Raw genomic sequence first — 24,005 nt, 5'->3', positions numbered from 1 at the left:
TTGGGAGTAGTCCGCTTGTTGGTTAAAGGTTAATGAGCTATTGGTTTTTAAATCAAGTGTCTTCAAACAGGATAGTGTAGCTTTATATACATAGGCATCTAAGTAAGAAATAACAAAGAAATCTTGTACAATACTGCGTATTTTAACCTCTATGCATACATGATTTAGTCCTGAATATTATGGTATTTTTTCCATCCTTTTGTAGCACTGTTTTACATGGAGCACTCCCCCCAGCCTCCCCTAAGCTAAACTTCTCCTTTCTTTTGGGGCCACAGAATAACCTCACTAGTATTATAGGTGTCTTTTTAATTAGCCACTAATGAAGACAGAGTGGAAATGGTTCCACTCATCAATTGTGCACATAATCATATTGGGGCTTTTTATAGTGAGAAGCAGAAGGGAGGCGGAGATGAGACATAGGACGATCACATGCAACCTGACGCGTGTTAAAGCCCTTTAGCTGTCACACGCTGCATTCAAGGGCTTCTCTTAAGCTCCACCTGGCACATTCAACAATCAAAAATACAACTAGCGTCTTATTGAGAAATGAGAACTGAATCGATCCTGTATCAGTATTTTTTTTGTTGCTGACCTTCCTTCCATGCTCACTACCGGTTAAATGTAATGTCTCAGCTATCAAGAAATCCAGATTTTTCCAGCCATATCTTGTAAGGTCATTCATGTGGAGCCCATGTTTTAATGCAATATTTCAGACAGCGGCTGCAGGCAGCCATGCTCAGCAGTCTGCCTGTTGCTGCATGATGATAGATCTCATACAGCCGCAGAGAACAGTGAAGCTGCTGATGTTAGGATGACTGTTACACAGCATGGATAGATGCTGCCCCCTGCTGACCCTGCCTGACATTTTTTTTCTTATTTTTGTGTGCTTTTGTATGCTGTTAACATCCCTTACCTTTAAAACCTGCTTTCATCAGTGACATTTCTGCGGGCAGAGGGGAAATAACTGTCTTTGTATAAGACATTTAGTCAGTTTAGTCACCCACAGCCTTACTTTCACCTGGGCATACAGATGAGATGTGACCTAAGTATTATCCACTTTGATTTAGCAAGAATTTTCATGTTAAAGGTGACCAAATAATGAGGTAAACTTATTTTAGAGAAATCCCCTTGAGCTAAAACATTCAGATATCCAACTGTTTTGAACGCTCCAGTTTCAACAGTTTTTTTCTACTCTCGGCCAAGTGTTACGCAACTCTAAAAGGCCTTCTGTGATTGGTCATCTGCTCCAGGTAGGCAGGAGTGGGTTCCTTCAGTATATTCAGAACAGTTGCCTTTTAATCTTCTACAGCAGTTTTCCGGTTTACAGCATAACGGAGACCTAAGATTGAGGCAAAAATTACCAGAAATATGTTACTTTCTCTGTGAGGAATGAGGGCAAATTACCCACTTCCAGCTCTAATTTGATATAATTTACATCCATATTGTGTCTAGAGCTGCAGCCCTATAAAATGGGGCCAATGTGTCATTTGAAATGCTGCAGTAGAAAACCAAAGAAATTAAAGGAATAGAATTGTCAAATGCTTTTAGACTGCTGTTTTCCCAGATCTAAGGAACATCTGATCCCAATTGGAGAGTTTTGTTTTATCTCTTGTCTTTTGATGGTCTCTCATCTAATAATTTGTAACCATATCAGTATTATAGCAATATCAGTCACTAGTCAGAATTACGTTTGATTGGAACTAAGCACATATAGGGAGCAATACTGCTATAGTGACAGCAGTACTGTCCATTTTGCTACCAAGGCTCATAACAATAAGTGTATTTATGATTTGACCTCTAATGTACTTCCGTGTTCAGTGGAGCTCTGTGACACGGTGGCTTTCCTCATCACAGAGCATTTGCACAGTTTAGATAAGGGGGGGCTCAGGTGAACTGGTGATCTTACTGCAGTGGTGGGTTATGTTGTGTTTGGGGTGAGGAGGTTGTCCCAGGATGAAATGTTAAAGGTGAGAATGGATTTAATGCGTTTTAGTGTCTGAGGAACCCCCTAAAAATGAGATGGTGCATCATAAACAGATTTTTCTTTTTTAATGTGTCAAACAGAGCTGCCACAACAGCTCCTGCAGTGAGAGCAGTAGTGCCGTCAAAGTTGTGTAACCAAACTACCACTTGAGGTCAGTGTTTTGTTAAAAATGGTTGACTTGTTCCGCCGTCAACAAGGAGTGCAATTTAACTGAACTAATGTATCAGTCAGGTATATTCATTCAATGGATTTAATAATGGATTTATAGCTGTGGGAACCCAGCCAGCTGAGGGGGTTTTCTGTGTGGTTCCATCTCACCTGCCGAATTCTCTTTAGCAAGGCCTCTATTGACTTTGTAGACTGATACTTGTTTGCTCTAAAAACTGATTTCTTTTTTTGGGAGCTAAGATTGATGACATTGATGATGATGATGATGACAGAAACAAAGTTTGGCAATTTTTTGGATAAACAATATGTTATTTAAGTCATTCTTCATGGTTGGACAAAATGAGACATTTGAAGACATCACTTTAGACTTAAGGGAATTGTTATCAGCATTGTCAGAATCTTCTGTCATTTTTGCATACCAAACGATCATCAACAAAGTAATTGTTGGATTAATTGATAACTAAATCAAATGTTAGTTGCGGTGCTAGATTTAGTATTCCCACAACATTAAGTAAGATTTGACTTCTTTTTCTTTTTCTTTAAATAAGCCTTATCTGTGACATAAGGGCTCTTTCGTTGGTCTTCAGTACATGCATAAAATGCCGGCTGCACACTCAATTTGATCTTTACTAAAGTACAAAAGATCAAAGGATAATGATACCTATATTAAGTGAATACTAAACAAAACATTCAGATTCTATTCATGTGATCATAAACCATTCCATACTCGCATAAAATGGGTTCTTTTATTTTGTGCGGCCCCAGACCAAGAAAAACAAATCTTAATGCTGATGTGCTCATTGAGCTTCACAGTCCCATCAATTCCACATAAGTTGAATTCCAACAGCTGGAGCTGAGTTTAATAGAATCACCAAATGATAAGTTTTTAAAACAAAACTAGCAAATCATAGACGCTGAGTAAATTATCTCTCCCGACTACAAGGTTATTGAAGAAAGTTTATTTTTATTTTTATTCAGCATCATTAAATTGCCCTGGAAGGATCTGCTGCAACCCCAATATACCACCTCTAAGTCCACGCAGCCCCTGCTCATTCCACCCACAACTAAGCCTACAGCAGCAGAAATGTATTATTCAGTGTCATGTACAATGGTGGCACGATCTGCCTGTATGTCTGATGTTAAGTTTGACACTGCAATCTGAATGTCAAATGTTTATATAAGATTAGGTTTGTGAAGCTGTGCATTCTTCTTTGTGTTACATCAAATAGTTATTTGTGTAATTCACTGGGAAAGAAAAGATGATTTACATGCCAGTGAGGTGAGGATATTTCATTTAGCTTTCGGGAGAGGTCCAGTTATGGCTCTCTCGCCTGCAATGCTAATATGGCTGGGCTCATCCTGGGTTGTAGCTGCCGACTTCATCTGCTTTTTGTCAAGCTTTTGCTGTGTTGTGCGTGTGCTACCACAGGTCTACATTAACATTTTGAGATGGTACAATTCCCTTTTGTGCATTTTGTGGGCTGGCTGTACATAAGAGAGTGACATTTTTTCAGGACTCCCGCAGGTCAGGGTATTGCTGCGGTACAGGAGTCAATTTCACTGTTGGTAACGTGAAAGGAATATAGCATAGAAATCAATGGGAGCAGCACGGAGAAATGTGTGTTTGGAGTGTGAGAAGATCTCTGTTAGGAATTACGTAATGAAATTAGATAGACCTGAAGGTAATGCATGTTACCTAGACCTGCAGGTAAGGTAATGCATGTTACCTAGACCTGCAGGTGATACATGTTACCGAGGCCTGCAGGTAGTGCATGTTACCTGGGTCTGCAGGTGTAGTGTAGCCTAAATCTCCAAGGTAACCTCAGTGATTTACCAAATTCACAGGTCACATATCAACTGCCTTTTTATCCTCCAGAAAGCAATGGACAACGTCTCTTTTTCTTTCTCTCTTTTCTGCCGGGTAGTGCACGAGCCTGCGAGCAGTGTGCTTTTCTCTCTGGATTTTGCAGGACAGGGGGGCAGTCACGTGATCGGGGTATGACTGGAGTATTTTCGTGGGGTTTGGATGGGAGCAACAATTGATTCCGGTGTCACCCTCTACTATACATTCATGCCTGCCACAAGAGCCCGCTTACACAGAATCTCATCAGAGTCCAAAAACCTGGAAACCCTCGGCAGTGACACAAGGCTGCAGAGGGGCCGGCTGGTGTTCAGAGGCCTTCTCTTGATCTTTTAAATTAGAGGGGTTTGGTGACATTACTTTGACATTGCAGTATACTCTTGTGGCCTGTAACTGCGGTGTGTCCTCACATCCACGCTTCATGTTTTATTAGCCTCTGCTGCTAACACACAGGGACACATGTATACATAGCATTGGCAACCACACAAACACAGGGAGCGGCTCAGCCACAGCCACAGGATGTTTTCTTCCCAGTCGGTCATGATTTCCTGGAAGCCTAAGCGGCTGGGCAGCATCTGTGCAGTGTAACAGGACTTTATAGGAGATCAGGGAGAGAGAGACATGCTCGACTTGTTCTTCCTGACGCTACTTTGCCTCTGTTTAAATGCAATCGTGACTGCAGAGAGATGGCACGGAAACACAAACAAGAGGCCACTCATGATTGGCTGGCATGATGAGGTTGGGCGCACAATGTAGTCAGCAGCTGCGGTCCTCCTTGAGTTTGGGTAGTGTTCAGCAGCAGGGGCGACAACGGTCACAGCCAAATCAGTGGGTATGCTGAAAAGGGAGCTGAAGCATGGAACCCAAAACTGTTCTACATTTCCAGCACACACATTTTACCTTTTGCATTTAAAGTATTTATACAAGGCTTTTATTTAAAGAAACCTACTTGGAAATCTTCTAAGTAACTTGATCTGCAGCCTCACAAGCCAACCGTAGTACGGAGCGCATTGGTCAGGACCCCATTAGCCAGACATAGTATCCCCATCTTAGGGTACACATGTTGCACCCATTTGATGTGCATAGACACTTAGTTTGAATACCTTCTTTTTTTATTGTGCATTCTACTCACCAGTATGCATTTTTTTCTATGCAGACTATTGTTATCCTTAACAGTCATACAGCCGCAGTGGCAGTCTCACACCGGAAACCGCATTCGTCATAGAATCAGGAAGTGGAAAGCAGCTCCCAGCTTCCTCTCACTGGTTATACTGTCTGTCTCAGAGAGGAAGTGGCTCAGACATACAGTTTGTTGCTGCTGCATAGGAACTAGGCCTACACGACAAATGTGAATCACAATTTTTTTAGCTTAGAATATATATCACGATGCTCTGCCATGATTCTTTTTCTCACCAAGTGTAATGTTTATTGCACACATGAACCATAACAAAACAAATTAGCAGTTCCAAATATAGATTTTCTTTTGGCACTTATAGCACATTGGTCATCACCACAGCCTGAGACATAGAGGCTTCAGTGAAGAGAAGGGAGAGCATTGGGATCACTTTAAAACCTATTTGATACAGTCTGTTCAAACTCACAGAAGAAAGTAGTGTTTGTGATGCAGTCAGCTCGGATTCAACTCCGATTTGAAGTCATTAAAAAAAGTTATTTCAAAATTAAATCGTGAACAGGGTGAATAAAAATCGTGATTTTTATAATGATTAAGACCTAAGTAGGGACTAGATACCGCACTGCTAATCCATCTAAGTGAGCTGGATAATCTTTTCTAATAATAATAATTTATCCTTTATTAGTCCCACAAGGGGAAATAACACTTTACACTCTGTTCTTAGTACACACATTACACACCGGCCTGAATTACACACACATGCTCAGTACCTTCAACCAATCAGACCAACAATCTGGGTGACGTGGAGGCGACAGCGGCATCAACGGGTGGCCAGTGTGTTGAGTACATTTTGTCCCCAATCTATAATTATAATCCGTGTGCCTCCTTAAAAGGAAATACAGGGTGATACTTTAAGAACTTTCAGTTGCAGATTGGAGTTTCTCATACGTTGGTTGTACTGTAATATAACAGTTTTCATCAGCATTTGTACTTTTAGATTAGCAGGCTAACTTCAAACTTTTGTCTTTTTTTATTGTCTCAGTCAAATGCAACTAAAACAGAACATTAGATTAATTGAACCCATGAGATTATTTTTGCCTCTAGGACAGTTCTGCCTACAGGAAATGTGGTAGAAATCTGAAAATCCCATTTCATTACAGTATTTGTAAATGCCACAACCTTTCTATGCTTTTGTATTCTGTTGTATTTTACTATTTTATTGCACCTTATATTTTCCCTTGTATTGCATTCATTTAATTCGGTTCTCCCATAGTGAACATTTGCCATTGCACAACGTTGCTCTTATTCCTCTGCACATCTCTGTCATGGAGCAAAGAGGATTGAACAGCAGCAATTTGAGCTTGAAGGGGCCACGGCAAAGCTGAGCATATAGAGTCATCACAGTACCAATGAATCTCTGTGCTCCGCTGGCCCTCGCAGACGGGGCGCGGCAGAGTGGAAAGGACAGCTCTTTTCGACTGAAACACCACTGTGTAGTGGGATGCATGGCCTCCCACAATCCACTACAGCTCCATTACTTAGCCAAGAGTTCTCTGGGACACAACGTCTCCACACAGCATGTAGACATTCTCATTCCAACCCTATAAACCCACGGAGGGGAGTCATCAGGACACAGAGACATTTACAATGGCCTCGCCCAGGGCCACAGACAGTTATAGATCCCTTTACCTTTTCAAGAGCAATTTCACCGCAAATAGGATTAAAACTAATGGCGTTTGACACCACCAGGTCCAGCACATTGAATCCATCGGGTTTTATCGCGCTGACATTTCAAAAGGTTGGCCTGTGTGTGCGGCAGCGGGGCGAGGAGATGAGGAGCTGGTTGACATATAGAAGACCCTTGGGACCCAGGCTTTTACTGCCAGCTCTGGAGATGCTGCCCCTCCACTGCTGTGCCGCTACCCAACCAGCTCCATTACAGAAACTTTTATGGCCATTAAAACCCAAAGACTACAAATCATAACACTCCAGTGAACATTTTCCACTAGTTCACAGATGGGAGATGTTGTTTTTCTTCCTTGTTCCACAGGCCGTCATATCGGGGTTGAAATCAGGAAATGATGATGGAGACTTCAAAGATGACGAGTCCAAAGAGTTCAGATCATTTGCAGCTTTATTCAAACAGACTTCAAACAAAGTTTTATGACACAGTGAGCCGCCTCTGTACATACACGGATGTCTATACACAAGTGACCCATGACCATCAGAATAACTGTTTTTTTACAGTGTTATTGTCCTGCACCGGTCCGTTGATCTATTTCTGTGAGACAGGGTTACCTTTAAAACAACACTTTTACTAGTTTCACACATTCTGATCTATTCCTGCAACCTGGTGTCCACTTCACGCTGACCCTGTCTTGAGAATAGTTAAATACATTTGAACCCTGCTTCATTAATGCTAACCCATCAGGCCGGGCCCTTGGGCGTGACCATGCTCTGAATGTGTAAGCAGTCCCGTCCGTGGAATAATGTTCCTTATCTCAGTTGTGGGCAAAGTAATATTCTCCCAGTGTGATCTGTCTTCTTCATGAAGGTAAATTAAACCAGGGAATGATTTTCTTCCTTTTTGCCGTTTAATTTCAATTTGTTTAAACAACACTCGTCAAGGTCAGTAACTGAACACCCGTGTATGGAATCTGAATGGAGTTTGTTGCCACGGGGATCCTGTGCTATTAAAATGTGCTCATTTAGTAGCATAGTACAGTACTTGACCTGAATAACAATTTTAGCGTTGTCCACTTCATGCTCTGACTGCGTGTTCCCCTTTGAACTTGTCTCTGTGCTCTAGCTAGTTGATTTGGTTTTCTAACCAAAGCACATTTAAATACAGTTTATCTAAGCAAATGACCTCCACATTTAATCTCTCCTTGCTCTATTGAAATAGGATTCTCTCTTTCATGTCCAAAATCTTGATTCTGTGAGCTTTACACAATAAATCCATAATGTCTTGAGTGTATGTAGATACAGATCCATTACAAGAGGCTGTAAAGGAATGAAGCCACTAGTCCCCACTATTCCACACTCGACAACAAATTCAGCTGAACAGGATGTGTAGTGCAGAAATGATTTTCTTAATTGTTGGCCATGTTTGTTGTAAAACATGAATTGCTAGGCAGTTGTCCTTATTGGGATGTCCAGGCTGAAAAAGGGGCAGAAATGACCAGCTGAGATTGAAAACCTAATTAAATTTGCATTCAGCTTTGGGTGCTCCCATTCAACCCTGTAAACACCACTTTTCAGAAATCATTACTTTGGCACACTAAAGACTTGGCACCCCCGAGAACAAAGCGAGTCGCAAAAACAGGAATACATTAGCAACTGAAATGAGATCATAAGCATTATTTGCGAGGTGGCTGTGAAATCACAAAGCAAGGATGAAATATCTCCGCCTGTGGAGTGCAGAGCTGGCAGTTAGCCGCTGTGAATGATTGAACTAATATTTGGAGTTGTTAGTTCTGCTACATTTTCTGTGAGAGCGAGCAGTCTGCCAGGTCCAGGACGACATAGTTAAATGCTGCTGCTGGGATCTCACAACCAGAGGCTTTTGAAAAAAATATAAAAGTGATGAAAATCACTTGAAAATCACTCGTGTTTTCAAGAGACAAGTTTTGCTTTTACATTTCAGACAGGGTTCAGAGCAGGGCTGTGGTCTCAATATAAAATGGTTCTGGTCAAAGTAATGTTGCAGCTTCAGTGCTGCACCCCAAATGTGTTTTCATTCTATTGGGTCAGTACAACCAAACTATTAAAAAAAACAACCATATTTCAACTTACAATTGTTGGAGAAATCCTTTGTAAAATGTCTGCCTCCATTTTAATACTTCTATTACCTCTTTGTGTTTTCCTTACCTCTTGTCTCTTGTGCTGCTGTAACGTGCCCTTCCCTCCGGGGATCAAAAAAGTGGTATCTTATCATCTTCTTATCTCATCTTTTAATAAATGGGAAAAGAGTTTTGTGGTGCCCACAGCATTGAAAAATTGCCTTTTTATAAAAAAATATTAACAGAAGCTTCTTCCAGAATAAGTGTCACAGTTTCTCTAGATCATCCACCAACCTTCCAGTCAAAGGACTATTTCTAAGGTAAAAGTAGTTCATGTTAACTTAACAGTGAGTTTTAGGATTATCCAAAGTTACCAAAACCCTGTTTGTGGAAAGACCTGTTGCTGTTAACTTATTTTCATATAATTGTTAATATCTGTCATTGCAAAGACCAAACTCTTTTTGGCTCCAATATTGAGGAGGCTGCTAAAGTATCAGAACTGAATATTTCCAATCCTGGGCAAATAAAACCATCGTCTGCATGATTCAATACCATCAGGATTAAGTAAGCTTTTTAAAGTTTTGCCCATCACCTATAACACTCGGCTCTACAGGTTAGTGGGGGTTCTCTGAAGATGCCAAAGTAGTCACTGGACCAGCTGGGAGAACCTGTCAAAGTAGATGCGTGAAGTCTGCTCAGTTTTGTAAAAATGTATTGCATGTGCCCTGTAACAAGCTCAGCCAAGCACTAAGCTCAGTACAGAAAGACTATTTAGATTGACATAAAGAGCGATGCCCCTGGAAGCTTACCAAGTGTTTCTCGCCCAACAAGACATAAGTTCATGTTAAATCACATGTGGTTTTCACCTCACTAATGCAGCATAAGGATCTGAATAATGACATGTAATTGGTTGCTTATGCAACTTTGCTTCTTTGAAAGGTGGTAATGAAAATGTGAATTGCCTCAGGAACCAAATGATTAGTAGGTAGGAGAGAGACAGGCTTCATGCTGCCATAGCAGAGTGCCTCTCGCAGACTCACACTGAGGTAGCAGTTAAGGCTTTTAAGCCATTTTGCTATTAGTTTATAAGTGCCATTAAGAGGCTCTTCTGAGATTTGCTCCTGATTTGGCTGCAAACAAACACGCTCGCTTTGCGGGAAATATGTGAAAACATGTTGGCGTCTCATTGCCAGAAGAGGCCCGATGGCTCCCTCATGGCTGCACACTGCAGGCTCTTCAGTGATGCGTTGACGTGAAAGAGGAGTCCTAATCCCTACGTAATGACGAGCACTAAACGCAGCCCTGTGCCTCGTCATTCGCTGCAGCGCTGCAAATACCACGCAGCTGTCTAATGGCATCTTGGAAATGGCAACACTCCAGCCAGGATGTATGGGCGCCGTGCAAGCACCATTTACCATGCTCTCGTATGGAAAACTATGGCTGCCATTCTTCCCCCTGTGTACGGACACTTTCCTGTTTCATCTAGCATAGAGGAGTGGTGCCGCTGGTAATTCATGCAGCACGACTGGGAGAACAAATGTTCTCATTCAGCAGCACCCACAGGGAGCTTTGTTTCAACTCTGGTGGTTTCAGACCAGAGGAGGGTGTAGTTAGTGAGACGGACACCAGGTGGCAGTCCAAGTCTTCTCTCTCCAGGCCCCCCCACCTACATCCCAAACGGTGATGTAATCCTTTTCAGACCATTATATCACATGGCACAAACAGGCTCTTTGCTCCTCTCCATGTGGATACACTTTGAATCCAGCGATTGCTGATACCATTGTTGTGGTTATCTCGTATTCATAAGAAGCCTCCCAGTGTCTCTTTAATGAAATCAAAGTCAGAGCTGATTCTGCAGTATGGAGCTGAGGGCTGAGGCGTGCTCTCCCATCTGGCCGCATATCCACTGACGCTGCTCTCTCATGGATTTTAAATATGGCGGTGACCTTAACAGTAATAAAAAGCCATTCTCACAGCACTAATCCTCTCTTCTCCAGTCTCACTAGCTCTTAACCTTTTCTGCCACAGAATAAGTGAACTGAGCTGTGAAGATGTGCATATGCTACCCCATCTCACTCCCCCCACCCCCTGTAAAATCAGCGCCTCATAATATTGGCTCAGCAGCAGACAGATTACGGCAGGAGGAGAGCATCTGCTGGAAGGAGAAACAATATGACGGCTTCCTCCCCGGGGAGCAGTGGTTGTAAAAGACAATCAGAAAGAGAGCGAGGGATGGAAACAACCAGGCTTTCTTGAAGAAACATGTACGCATTAAACCACAAGTCCCGCGGGAGAGTATGGAGAGTGACAGAAGGGATCTTTTTTTCCACAGGATTGTCAGCCTGTGTTATTTGTCTGCCATTTATTTACCTCACAATGACAATCAAACAATAATGTTTTAATCCTTTCTAATTTGATATGACAGGGGCATGAAGAATAGGAAAAATGACTTCAAAGAAGCTGCAATAAAGGACGTAACTTTTGATTTTGATTCCAAATTTACCAATCATGCCCGTGCTCACCAAACTCAAATCAAGTAAGAACATGAATACTGAAGAGTGAATACATTTTGAGAAAAGATGTTTCATTAGAGGTCAATGTTCAGAAGTTAAAGAAGTTCCGTTTTTTACTTTGTCTGGTGTGGTGGGAGGAAGTTATGAGGCTCCAAAACAGACAACATAAGGGAGCATTCTGTCTGCAGTTCACACACTTTTTACTACTAGTGTCTTATCTGTGAGTGGAAGTATCCGTATGAATGTGTTTGATCAAAGTCACTAGGAGTTAACAAAATGTGGAGAAATATGAGGTGAAAGCAACATGTACAAGATGTCTGTGCATCAAAACACTGTGTGATCTGAGGCTGTAGAACAGAAGGCCTACTGGAGAATCTCGACTTGTACCTAGTGTTATTTTTGAGGATGTGACTCGTGGTTTTCACCTCCTGAAGCTAAGGAAATCCTCTCTCGTTCACACTGACAGATGAAGGCTGTCTGACGGCTTACAGACCACTTCACATTTTTGACCAAATATGAGGATATTGCACTCTGGGATTGACACCATTCTCACTTCTCCTGCCTACTTCCTGCTACTTCAAGATTTGACTGGAAACAGTCCAGTGCTGTAGTGAATACCTTTTGTGTATGTGTGTGTGGCAAAGTTTCTTAATATTCATCCAAAATACTTTGTAAAAGATAATGTCTTCAGTAGATGACAAATGTAACAAATGACAAAGGTGGCAGATGGTCAAGACCACATCCCCACTCTTCACCTTTGCCGTTGCACCCCCGCCCCGCCTTACATACTCAGAAATGGCACATACATGGTGCTGACAGAGCACCATGCGGTGCACTGCGGCCGGTGTTGCAGAGCTTTGTAGCGGCTAAACACATCCACTAACTGCCGCTGATACGACAAGCTGGGATGGAGGTCTGTAGCCGGGTCACGAAGCTCTGTAGCAGCTTCAAACGGCTAGCAACTGCCGCTCTGTAGCAAGGAGCTCCGTAGCCGATGTCATGTGACCGGCCGGTGGTCTCCATGTTTTCACATGATATCATACGTTTTAGTATGCATAACTTTTCATACGATATTCTACGAATCCGTTCATGAGAATGCGCTGTGTAGTCTGACCAAATCTACAGATAGGTCTGGTAATGTGAGATCACTGGTTGTATTTCCCCACTGCATGGAAGCCACTCTTGAATGCTGTCAGAGTTTATGGGCTCTGTCTTGCATTTTACTGGATTTGGGAAGTTTACACTCCAGCAACCCCAGCCCATCTCCAGGAAAGTTACTTTTAGCAAACGCAGCTAGTTGTAGAGAAAAGGCTGTTAAAAATGTATGTAAGTGACGCGGCAGTCTGCTTTTACATTTGTCCTTGCTATACCAGGACCAACTAGCTCAACACTGCAGCACATAAACAATGCTGCTCCTTAGTTCCCTTCCTTCTACATGGATCATGACGTGAGGCCGACTTATTGCCTGGGAGATGAGGCTTTGGCCTCGATCAGATGTATTAATGCATTTGCATTAGAAGATGCACATTCAATAATCACAATTTATTTAAGCTTGCATTTTCAAGGGAGTTAAACCCTAAGAGTAAATGTAAGGGGAATCCAGGTTTGTGTAAAGCAAGCAGAACTAAGACAGTTATCTGGTCTCAGTTTCCATTACAAATCAAGCAGTTTGAAACTCTTTCTTTACTCAACGAATTATGCAGCAGTTTAATTCTTGGCATTTCAGAGCTCTGATGAATTTATGTCTGCCTATTCCTAAACCTTTAAGTATTAAGTATAATTTGCAGAATGTTAAGTCCCTGTGTGTTTGAAGAGTGAAAAAAAACTCCCTCTTTATATAAACCCTCGCTCTTTTATATCGGTGCCTGTGTATCAATGGCTTTCCCTCTCTGTGGGACTCACCACCCACAAAGGTTAATGAGCTTAAACACAGCTCCGAGTGAGCTTATTAAACAGACCACAGAGACTGCAGAGGGGAGAGGAGAGGGAGGAAGGAATGAAAGAAGTGTAGAGGGGGTTGTTGCTGCCACTGTAGGCCACTGGGAAGATTTCACTGTGTTGGTGGAAGTGATCCACAATCCAGCCATGATGAGTCTTTTTTTTTTCTGACACAAAGACAGAATTAACTGGCATTTCTTAGTGAGGACATCTGCCATTTAAGGAGGAATCATTCATAAGGCTGGTTGGACCATCACAAACGAGAGCGACTCAGGCTAGTCTGAAATGATGGGAAAAGACAAGATTACAATGGTTGATTGGAATGTTCAGAGGACATATATTCAAAATTGAATTATGTTTTTTTTATGGGGTTTGAAACAGTCTTGGAAAATACACATTTATTTTAAAAACCGCAGAATGTCTTACAGATTCTCATCATTAATTGATGCTTGTCCTCACACGCTGCAGAATTTGTGAACTTTGAGTCCCTTTTTAAGTAATTCATAAAACAGTTTGTTTACATTGGAAATTGAATTTTTCTGACCTGGATTTTTAAAAATTCAAAATGGATGAGGATGAATAAACACTAAATAAAAGCAAAGAATTTGGCCAATGCTGGTCTTGTTAGGGGATTTCTAATATGATAGAGTTCCATGCAGTTTGTTTTGATATTTGGTGGGTAATTACTAACAGTACTGCAAGGACTGATTATGGGATGCCCTAAGCCCGAATCCTCATGCATCATTAGGCCCTGTTAGTCGAGAGACTTTCATACCTTCCCAGAGGGAAAAAAAGGATGCAGGACTACAAAATACAGTATGTTTTGGTATTGGAAAAATTGATCAGTTATCACTAGCTTTAGTACTTAACATACTGTATCCATTCTCAAAAACAATACTGGTTGAACTATAAAGTGCATAATCCTAAAAACCAGGACCTCACAAGGCCACTGACAGCAGACTAGATGCACAGTTTAACCCTTGTGTTCCCGTCTTCCCTTCAAAACTGGAAATCAATACTTTTGATGACGCTTTTATCAATGTTTTTAACTTTTTCTTAAGATTTTTGTCACTTTTTTCAGTTTTTGTCTCTTTTTTGACATTTAACACTACGTAACACTAACTTATTAACTTTAGTTTTACAGTTATTTTTGGACTATATGGTAAATAAACCTCATTTATAAGAAATTATATCTAATGTTTCAGTATGAAAGCAGAAGTTAGGAGTTATTTAGACTAAAATTAAAGGAATGGATGTTGATGATAATCACAGACTGGAATATGTCAACTTTTACTCAAAACTATTTCAAAACCACTTGCTATAGTATGTCCTATAGTATGACATGTTATGTAAAAACACCATTGATATAGGAAAACGGGTCAATTTGACCCGAAGACAACATAAGGGTTATGAGTTTTATGAAACTTGGAGAAATCAAAGGCACCATAGAACACACATTTGCTACATACACATTTGGAGCAGAGATGATGAGGGAAAATGGCGGAGTGGAGAACCTTTAGGTTGAGTGAGAACCTTACACATGTATTCGTGATCACTCCAACATGAGCACAAAGAGCTTTTCATGACTTCATATTCCAGGCATGCTCCAGTGGGCGGAAAACAAGGAGGAGTCCAACCAGGGTGCAATCAATACTGGAGCTTTTATATGTTGGTGGGTTTTTGTAGGGTAGTAACCTCTTTATGGATTCATCAGCTGTTGCTGCAAAGGACAAGTCTCCTGTTGGTCTGGTGTCCACACAGTGGGACAAAGACAGTGAGTACTTTTACATGCACACCAATATTCCACAATTATTCCAAATATGACAACATTCCAAATGTGATACAGGTCACGTAATTGGCATATTCTGGTTGGATATTCAGGGAAAAAAGCCTTTTATTGTTAGTCAGGTTTTAGAAACATTCTTTGGACATGTATACAGCGCATTCGCAATATGCGTCTCAATCGGAGGTTTTGCCGCAGTTTACGGCCTCTTGTCTATTTAGGGCTTATGGTCAGCTCTGTGTGTTGCTATGGTTACTGCACACAAACCAACCAGCCTAGAGTTTGAAGGGCCAACAAGTCCGCCACCGCTAGTAAACCTTTGGGAATATTAGTGGAATATTCACCTTTAATTAGCCATTTAAACAGCATAGTTGGAATATATATATATATATATATATATATATATATATATATATATATATATATATATATATATATATATATATATATATATATATATATATATATATATATATATATATATATAAAAAAAAAAAAATTCGGAATGAGGGCAATGATAGAAGTGATAACGAAGAGGAGGAAGAACAAGAGTATTGCTAAAAGAAGCAGCACTACCCAGCTCTACTGCAAACATCAGCACTTATTTGGGGTTCAATTCCTAGGTGGTCCGAGGAGAGTCATATGTCAAGTCTCTTCTGACAGACTTACGATGTCGACAGCGGAGGTATTTCACTCACACACTGAAGTTGGATGTTGACTTTGCAGTAGAGGGAGCTGTTAACAACCATCGACATAAGGACCACAGACTCAAGGAATCGCTCCCTGGAAAGCTGCACTTAGCTCCACTTGCCTATTTTTCAAGAGCAGACTGTATTCTGTCATCTATAAATTTCCCCATAAAAGAGCTTGTGTGTGTGTGTGTGTGTGTGTGTGTGTGTGTGTGTGTGTGTGTGCGTGCGTGCGCGCGCTTTGGCATTTGCAGCAACTACGCAATGCATTCCTTTAACATACAGGGTAATATATTCATAGATCTATTTTACACTCATGCATAACACAGTACAGATCCTCGAGGCTTCCATTAATTAAGACCTGCTGAACACACATTTACACACACTGTAGCATGTTCTGTAAACTGCCACGAGAGCTCTACCAGCAGTCAAAGAAAGCTTGTGCTTTTGTTACTGTTAGCAGTGTTAAAGCTACGGGGAGAGGATAGTTCAAAGTTCTCCAGACTCTGTGGAGATGAAAGAGGCTGTCATGAAAGCCCCAACAGGACCTCATCCATAATAAAAGCAGGGAGGAGGTGAATCACCAATTCAAAAAGGTTCCATGTGCAAACATAGCTCCAACAAACCTTGGTTCCCATTTTGCTGTCATTTTCCACAATACTGATTGGGGTTGGCCAAAATCCTGTCGAGCTGTAGTCCTGCGTGCCAAGACTAGCAGTTCTATTTTAATACTTACTCTGCTGTGTACACAGTATAGTTTTCCCTTTGATTCCTGATCCTTTTGGTAAGGTTACCATAGGAAAACTCAGCCCTCAGTTTCCTAATATTTTTAAAGAATTATACCAACAACAGAAAATCACAACTTTTTTTTAGCAATTTTCAGTCTTTCACAACTTCATTACAAAAGACATCGCAAGTTTAATCTTTATAAGCTCCCTCAAAATCGGGCATTTTGGGCCGCTACAGAAAAGGAGAGAGAGAGAGACTCTCCTCCAGCGCGCTTTAGGGGAGAGTGTGGCTAATAAGGGCATACCGGACACATTTCTTTGTTATGTTTAGTACTGTTTTCAGTGAATAGCATGTCAAGGTTGTTATGTTCAACATTTATTAAAGTGAGTGAGGATGAGAGGTTTGGTCTGCCTGCAGCTTGCCGCCTGTTTTCTAATCCGGTGTTTCCACTTAACGACTTCAAGGCGTCTGCCAGCCAGGCTCTCCAAGCAGAGGAGTTGAGGTGCATTTGCTACCCTCATTATTTAGCCACAATTCCCCCAAAAGGTTATTACAAGCCGCGGGAAGGATGATTATGAAAATATGTTATTGTAGGGCAGGAAAGCCCTTAGGTCCTGTCAGTCAGTAGCAGGCCTGATGCGGTGCCGGCTGGAGCGCTACTCTGGGCCCACAGCTGGGACTTGTCTGTTGGCAGAGTGTTTTTTGGTGTGTGTGTGTTCTTAGTGCTTGTAAGTGTTAACGGTTTCTCCTGAGTGTGTTTATACATAAGTTTGTGTGTGGCTAGATGAATTGGGTGAATTCATTGGGTGAATTCTATATAGTTGGAATGTTTGTTTGTGTGTCTGAGCTCTAATTTGGGTTGAAGTTATGCCACAGAGAGTAGCCAGCTGATTGGCTGCTTCTGTGCTGACATCATCACAGGCTCTGAAGAACAACAAGCTCGCCAGACTTTGTCTGTGACTGCGGCTCAGTCAACAGTGTGTAATGTGCCAGTGTACCGCACACAGTCAACAAACACTGGGCTTATATTATATTGCACAATGATGGAACTCAGGGAGGGGGCTACAAAGGGCCTGTGTGCCCATCTGCACATTGCACTTTTACTTATTCAAACATTCCTGAGCACAGAGCTGCTCTAGAGGCAGAACTGATGTAATAGCATTGGTGGAGTTGAGTTTCAGTGGGAGGAGCCAACAAGTGATTTTTTCAGAGGAATAGGGATTAAGGGATAAATCTGGCATTATTCTTTATATTTCTTTTTGATAACAAATCCCATTAAAAGACTAGCGCAGCTAAAACGTAGCTCTTATCTCAAAATGAAATCAGTATGCAGATAGTGTTTCTTTTCTTTTCTATATGAGTTAGGAAATGTTTTAATATTGTCTGATTTAATGTAGTTTTGGACCCCAGGAGGACTAGCTGGTCGTCTAGGCAGCAGCTAAAGTCGATCCTTATAATAATAATTTAAAATAAAACATGTCAACTCTAGATGTATAATTTCAAAATGGGTCACATATCCATAATTTCTAAGTTTGAGCTGTAGTTTTTAGCAAACATTACTCGTGCAGGTATAAATAGTGCTGTTTTGGGGGACTTTTCCAGCCTCAGATTACTAGTGAGTACTTTTGGCAGCAGGACATTTATGAGAGATTGACTCAGTGTACACTACAGTTCCCATGTTCATTATAATGAAGGAACATGTCACCCATTGCTCAAAGGAATCCAATAATTCAGGTTTTTATCCTATCAAGTCATTGCCAGACTTATTCTTTAAATGGTAGCAATCCGGTTGTTTTTTTTGTAGTTCTCTCAGATAGCAAATGGCTTCCACTGTACTAAAGATTGTGGACAAGGAATGCTTTTGTTACTCATCAGGAAACTCAATCTTGAAGGACTTAGCCACTTCAGAGTGGCTTGATCTCCAAAGGTCAGCTTGGCTGTCTGACATTCTCGCACTGCGATTCTTTTCCTTTGGCAATTACAGTTCAACTTAACCGATGAGATTACTTCAGCCTCGGAAATAGCTTTGTCTCTGAGATCTTTGTAGAACAACTCGGCTCTGAAAAACATTTTTGTGATATGAAATTATTTTTAGCTTTCATGCTGTTCACTTTAGCTCCGAATATGTTTGTGGTTGTACTCCCCAACGTATGCACGGCACCATCTGTTGGCGTGGCGTCAGACATCCTGTCGTCTCTTGGGAACGGGGATCTCTGCATCAAAACAGATTCCTAAACATTTGTCGTATGTAGTGATACAAGTAACAAACTGGAGGAATTATAGTATGTGCCATGCAGTGAGTGTACGACTAGGCCTGCACGATTAATTGTTAAAAAATCGCAATGTTTTTTTTTCTTTTCTTTTTTTTTACTATGATTTAATTTTACGAGCCGACTGCATCACAAATGCTACTACTTTCTTCTGAGAGTTATAAACATACTTTATAAAATAGGTTTTAAAGTGCTCCCAAGGCTCTCCCTTTTGCCTTTTTGTTTTTTGTCAAGGTAAATAAAAACGTGGCAGAGAATCTTGATATCATTTATTCGCAAAAGAAATCATGAATCATATTTTTCCCTGAATGCTGCAGGCCTATGTACAATGCACATATTTATCTTTTCACTCTACAAATAATTTGTCTCTTGTGATTAAAAAAATAAACAGCCGTAAAGCTATCAACACAGGAAGACACAGATGTACTGACTGTCTTCATCCCCCAAATTACAGAAATGTAGCTCAGTATAAATTCTTTCATGAAGACCTAACTAATAAATTATGCACTCCTAAATCAATTCAGCTGTTATCATAATAAATGTATATTTTATCAAGAGTGCACAACTGTTTTAAAAGATTCATATAGCGATGGAGTCTAATCCCCAAAGACATTTTGTCTGAGCTGTACAATAAAATCTTATTTGCATATCTGCAAACATGTCCTCCTGATTGAAATGTTGGTAATTCAGTACTAGCATACACAAGGCTGTATCATTCTCCATGCAGACAGAGATTTTAATGTTTTGCACAATATGATGTAAACAGAAACCAAGATGACAACAATCCTCAGATACTCAAAAGTACTTGTAGTGATGGGTTGAAGTTGTTTTAAACGGAATGTCAAGCCTCATAACGTCTTCTTGCAACTCTAATTTGCTACATAAGTAATCTGCTACTGGGCTTGGGTGCCAAGTGAGATGATTGCGCGGCCGTAATGATTTGTTCCCATTGCACAGGCTTGTTAAAAAACGGTAGTAAAAACCCAGTGAGTGATGTAAGAGCCGATTTAGCTGCATGGTATTTCAGAACAACAATCTCATTCGCCTCTTGCACACATCACTCTTACTGTTGTTTTTATTATGTTTCCCTCCATCCCGTCTTACCTCCGTATATCTGTGTGTTTTATTTTATTCTTTTGGATTCTGGGACACGCTCTCATGCCATGTGCATATGTTTTGGTTTTTTTTGTGATCAAACGTTTTTATTTGAAAAATTACAATCTCATTCGCCACTTGTTTCTGTTCATGTTCATTATTCCTTGTACGTTGTCACAATATGTCAAGCCTATCTTTTAAGGTCCTGCTGTCTCTGTGCCAGATGTGCGAGTTAATGTTGTTGATGTTGTCACATCACACATCTCACAAAGACAAATGTAGGTACACTTTATTCTCCTGACAGCCATATTGACTTTGCAAACGCTACATTTCTCACTGCCGATTTGGCTTATTACATTATAATGAAATCCATTTTTTTCTCTAAATGAGTGTTTTTGTGTTGGGATTTTTTCAATCATATCCCTTGCAGCAACAGACCACAGAAAGTGGCTATTTTGCCTCATTTGTGTGTCGTGCGTGAGGCTTGCGATGTTGTCGTTGCCGTGGCTGCTGCTTGATGATAAACCTCCGGCACTGAGCTGCTGTCAGTCAGACAGACGAGCCTCTGCCCTGGTCATTGCTGCCTCATGCCATCTGGGTCCCTGCACTGAGAGGGGAGGACAGGGACATGCCAATGGGAGGACACAGGATAAGGTTACACACACACTGGCCTAGTGTTTGACTGCCTGACTGACTTTCTGTCTCGGGGTTGCATCAGCATATATCCAATCCAATGCAGTGTGTGGTGTCTGAGCTAGATCAGTAAGACAAAGAGTCTGGAGCTATGCTAGCGGCTCTGTGAGCCTGTACCTAATGCACAGCCGTGCTTGAGCTATATGCTAATGTCAGCGTGGCAGCATGCTCTCAATGGCAAAGCTAGCTCCATAGACAGCCCTCCCTTTGTTTTCTGTTAAAGCTTAGCCTGGTGGATATGTTATGTTCTTAGGACAAGCCAGACTAACCAACACATTTGAATAAAAGTATTTTCCACATGTTTTTGATCAAACTTCACCAAAATGGATCTCAGTGGCTCCGATGAAGGTCGCGGTTTGGTCTGGGCTGTGTACAGGCGACTGTGATCTGTAGGAAGTTAAAACCTTAAAGCAGGAGGGACCAATACTGTAAGCTGTGTCCTAATGACTAATTAGGCTTTGAACAACTCCATCTGTGTGGCCGACAAAGTTTCCACTAATGCAAACCATATGGAGCCATAACTCCTGTCTGAGATACTTATTTTGGGCGGCATGTTTGCTGACAGCGTACCACAGTATTGACACGACACTCCACAGTACAGCCCCTCCACATCCACACTTCTCAGATCATTATGCAACCGCTCATGTAAACAGGCTCGTCCATGTAGAAAGACTGCTCAGGCACCACCGAGCTGACCTTAGATCTGTCATTAAACAGCCCCCCCTCCCCCGCCCCAAAAAGCCAAACCCCCCACCTCTGCTTAATTATGCACATGGGCTGAGCAATCAGTCTCACTGTATGCTACTGTACACTCTATAGTGCTGCTTCCTTGAGCTTGCAAGCTGATTATGGAGCTTTGGCATTCCAAGCACTTTGAATTATTTAAATCTCTGTTAAACCCGACGTACATATATATCAATGGAAGGAATGGATTAGGGGTTGACATGTTTTTCCTCTGGCTTTGCCCCCCACTTGTCTCTTATTCCGAACCTGACAAACACTCCACACGAGTCATAACACAGTGCTTTTCAAGTAAACGGCAATTTTCTAATTCCCTATTGAAGCATGTTCCACAGTGGATGTTGCTTTTAGCCGTATTGGGGTTGAGATTAGGCCGTTGGATTAGGGATTGTGTTTTTTTTTCTTCTCAGTTTGTAGAAAGGTCCAGTTTGAGACATGGAGAGGGCTTTTGTGCATCCTAAAGGGCCCACCCGGGAGAACAGGGCTGGTCCAAGGGAGGCCTTCATGTGGGTGGGCTGTGGAAAGGTGATGGATCTCCTTTTCACACAAAACCCTGGAGGAAAGCACACAATCAATATCCTGCTGTCTGCCTCCAGTGCCAATAAATGAAAACGGGGTGGCGTAAAGAGATGAATAAATAAGAGGGGGGGGGGGTCACCCTTTTTCACATAAGGGGTGGGATTGTACACAAAGCTGAGCAGATACTTCATTTAGAAAGACAATAATAGTCTCTCCGTCTCTCAGCGGGACGCTTGCTGCAAATTTATGTTTGCAGTGAACACATTTATTCACAGTGCAGAAAACAAGCAGTATTTATTCAGTAAAGTGCAAGCTGGCTCAGATTTGTATAAATGTTTCAATTAAGCTTCATGAAAATTGATGGCGTAACATCCCCCCCCATCCCTCTGTCTGCAGGTTTGCTGCGCTTGACAGCTGCAGCTTGGGTGTCAAGATCGAGTGTTAAATTTGTAAATGGGTCTTTTTCCTGTCAGCTGACATGAAATTACAGTTGGGGGGGGTAATAGAACAGAGGAGCTGTCTGTCAAATGGGAAAGGGAAGGAGAAAGAGAGGCCAGAGAGGAGCGACATGCCCATCAGGGTGGATGAGTGACAGGGGGTGAAAGAAGCTCTTCAATCCAATCTCAGGCTGCCACAGAAATGAATTCACATCACCTCAATTGCACCATTACTGTAGAGAGAGCAAAGGGAAGGCTTTTCATGCTTTTTATGTAGTCATGGGAAACCACAAGTAGGTCTTGCTGTGTTTTACTTATCCTTAAGTGCGTCCTAATGATGATAACGCTGCATGTCTACTTATTTGTATGACTAAGCTAATCCTATAAGTGAGATATTCCTTATGGCAAACATAAGCCTGGCAATCAGTGAAATTTGCACTTATTGATTGACAAAATTGCACACACTTGCACTCAGATCTGAGACTACAGTTCCCTCAGTATTAGCGCTCCAGTTATGACTGCCTATGTGTGGCTGTCAAATGCTAATAAAAAGATAGTTGCAGCAAACCGATAGCGGTTGAATTTCCAACATTTTGCACATTATACTACTCTGCCAGCGGTCTGCAACACCACACCTGCTGACATTCTTGAGAACGGTGTGAAGATGCAGAACTTATTTGGTGTCTGTCGCCTCTATTAGAAGTCCCAATTCCAGCACATAAAATGAAGTTGTTTCTCTGCCGTTGCTGGCAGACTGCCCGAAGCCTCCAACGCTTTTCTGCCCTTTTCTGCCATGGAGTCCTGACAAGTGACAGGTGATCTATGGCTGTTTGTAGTCAGGGATCTAAATCAGAAACGAGCTTAGCGGCGGCTCGCGAAACGAGAATTGATAATCGAATGATGCTGAATGAGGGGGCCTGTCAGTACATTGTAAGGGAACTGACGGATTTAGTTAAAGGAGAAGGAAGGCATGGCGGATGAATTTTGGCAGAATAGAGAATTGCTCAGCGCAGAGAGAGAAGCTGATCCCCAGGCAGCTATTTCTGATGCTCCGAGTGTTTACATGTTGGTGCTGTTCTAGACAAGTAAGGACTACTGAGCATATTATGATGAGGCCTTTATGAAACACAGCAGGATAGGTTCATTCTTTGTTAACCTAACCACAGGGCCTGTGGTTTGTCTTTAAGTGTAGGGTGACAGTGATGGTGAGAGAAAGGGACGCAGACAAACGGAGTGAAGAGATTTCATGTGCGCAAGGTCAGCATTAGTGTTCATTTTGTCACCTATTTTTAATTGAGTCTTAGTCTTGTGCCAAATGTCCTATTTTGTTTTAGTCATGTTTAGTCATTCATGTTTTTTTGTTAGTCAAGTTTTAGTCAACTAAAAGTCTCGTCATTTTAGTCAAGTTTAAGTCAAAACATTTTAGTCTTTTTTTTATTTTTTTTTCAGAGATTATTTCTGATAACCATTTCAGTCAAATAGTGTTTGACACATCTCAAATATTGGTTAAATGTTATAATTACCTGTCACTTGTTGAATGATTTTTGTTGAATACAACTTTGATAAACACCTCTGGTTTTATATTATATATATCACATGTTAGATAAGAGCCAGGGCTCCTGGGCTCTACAGCACCTTGTTACCCAGACACATGTTAGATAAGAGCCAGGG

General features: G+C 41.4%; 1 long non-coding RNA gene across 1 annotated transcript; it reads right to left on the bottom strand.

Moving 5' to 3' along the window:
- Positions 1–425: 425 nt before the first annotated feature.
- Positions 426–15,241, bottom strand: LOC117945135. The gene is made up of 3 exons (XR_004656737.1): positions 15,167–15,241; positions 3,609–3,614; positions 426–436 (listed from the first exon to the last, which is right to left on the bottom strand). It is a non-coding gene; the product is annotated as an uncharacterized LOC117945135 (long non-coding RNA).
- Between the last annotated feature and the right edge of the window lie 8,764 nt (positions 15,242–24,005).

Source organism: Etheostoma cragini, chromosome 5 (genome assembly GCF_013103735.1).
Source record: "Etheostoma cragini isolate CJK2018 chromosome 5, CSU_Ecrag_1.0, whole genome shotgun sequence".
Taxonomy (NCBI): domain Eukaryota; kingdom Metazoa; phylum Chordata; class Actinopteri; order Perciformes; family Percidae; genus Etheostoma; species Etheostoma cragini.
The sequence above is the reverse complement of the archived record's forward strand: the minus strand, read 5'-3'. Positions and strand labels throughout refer to the sequence as shown.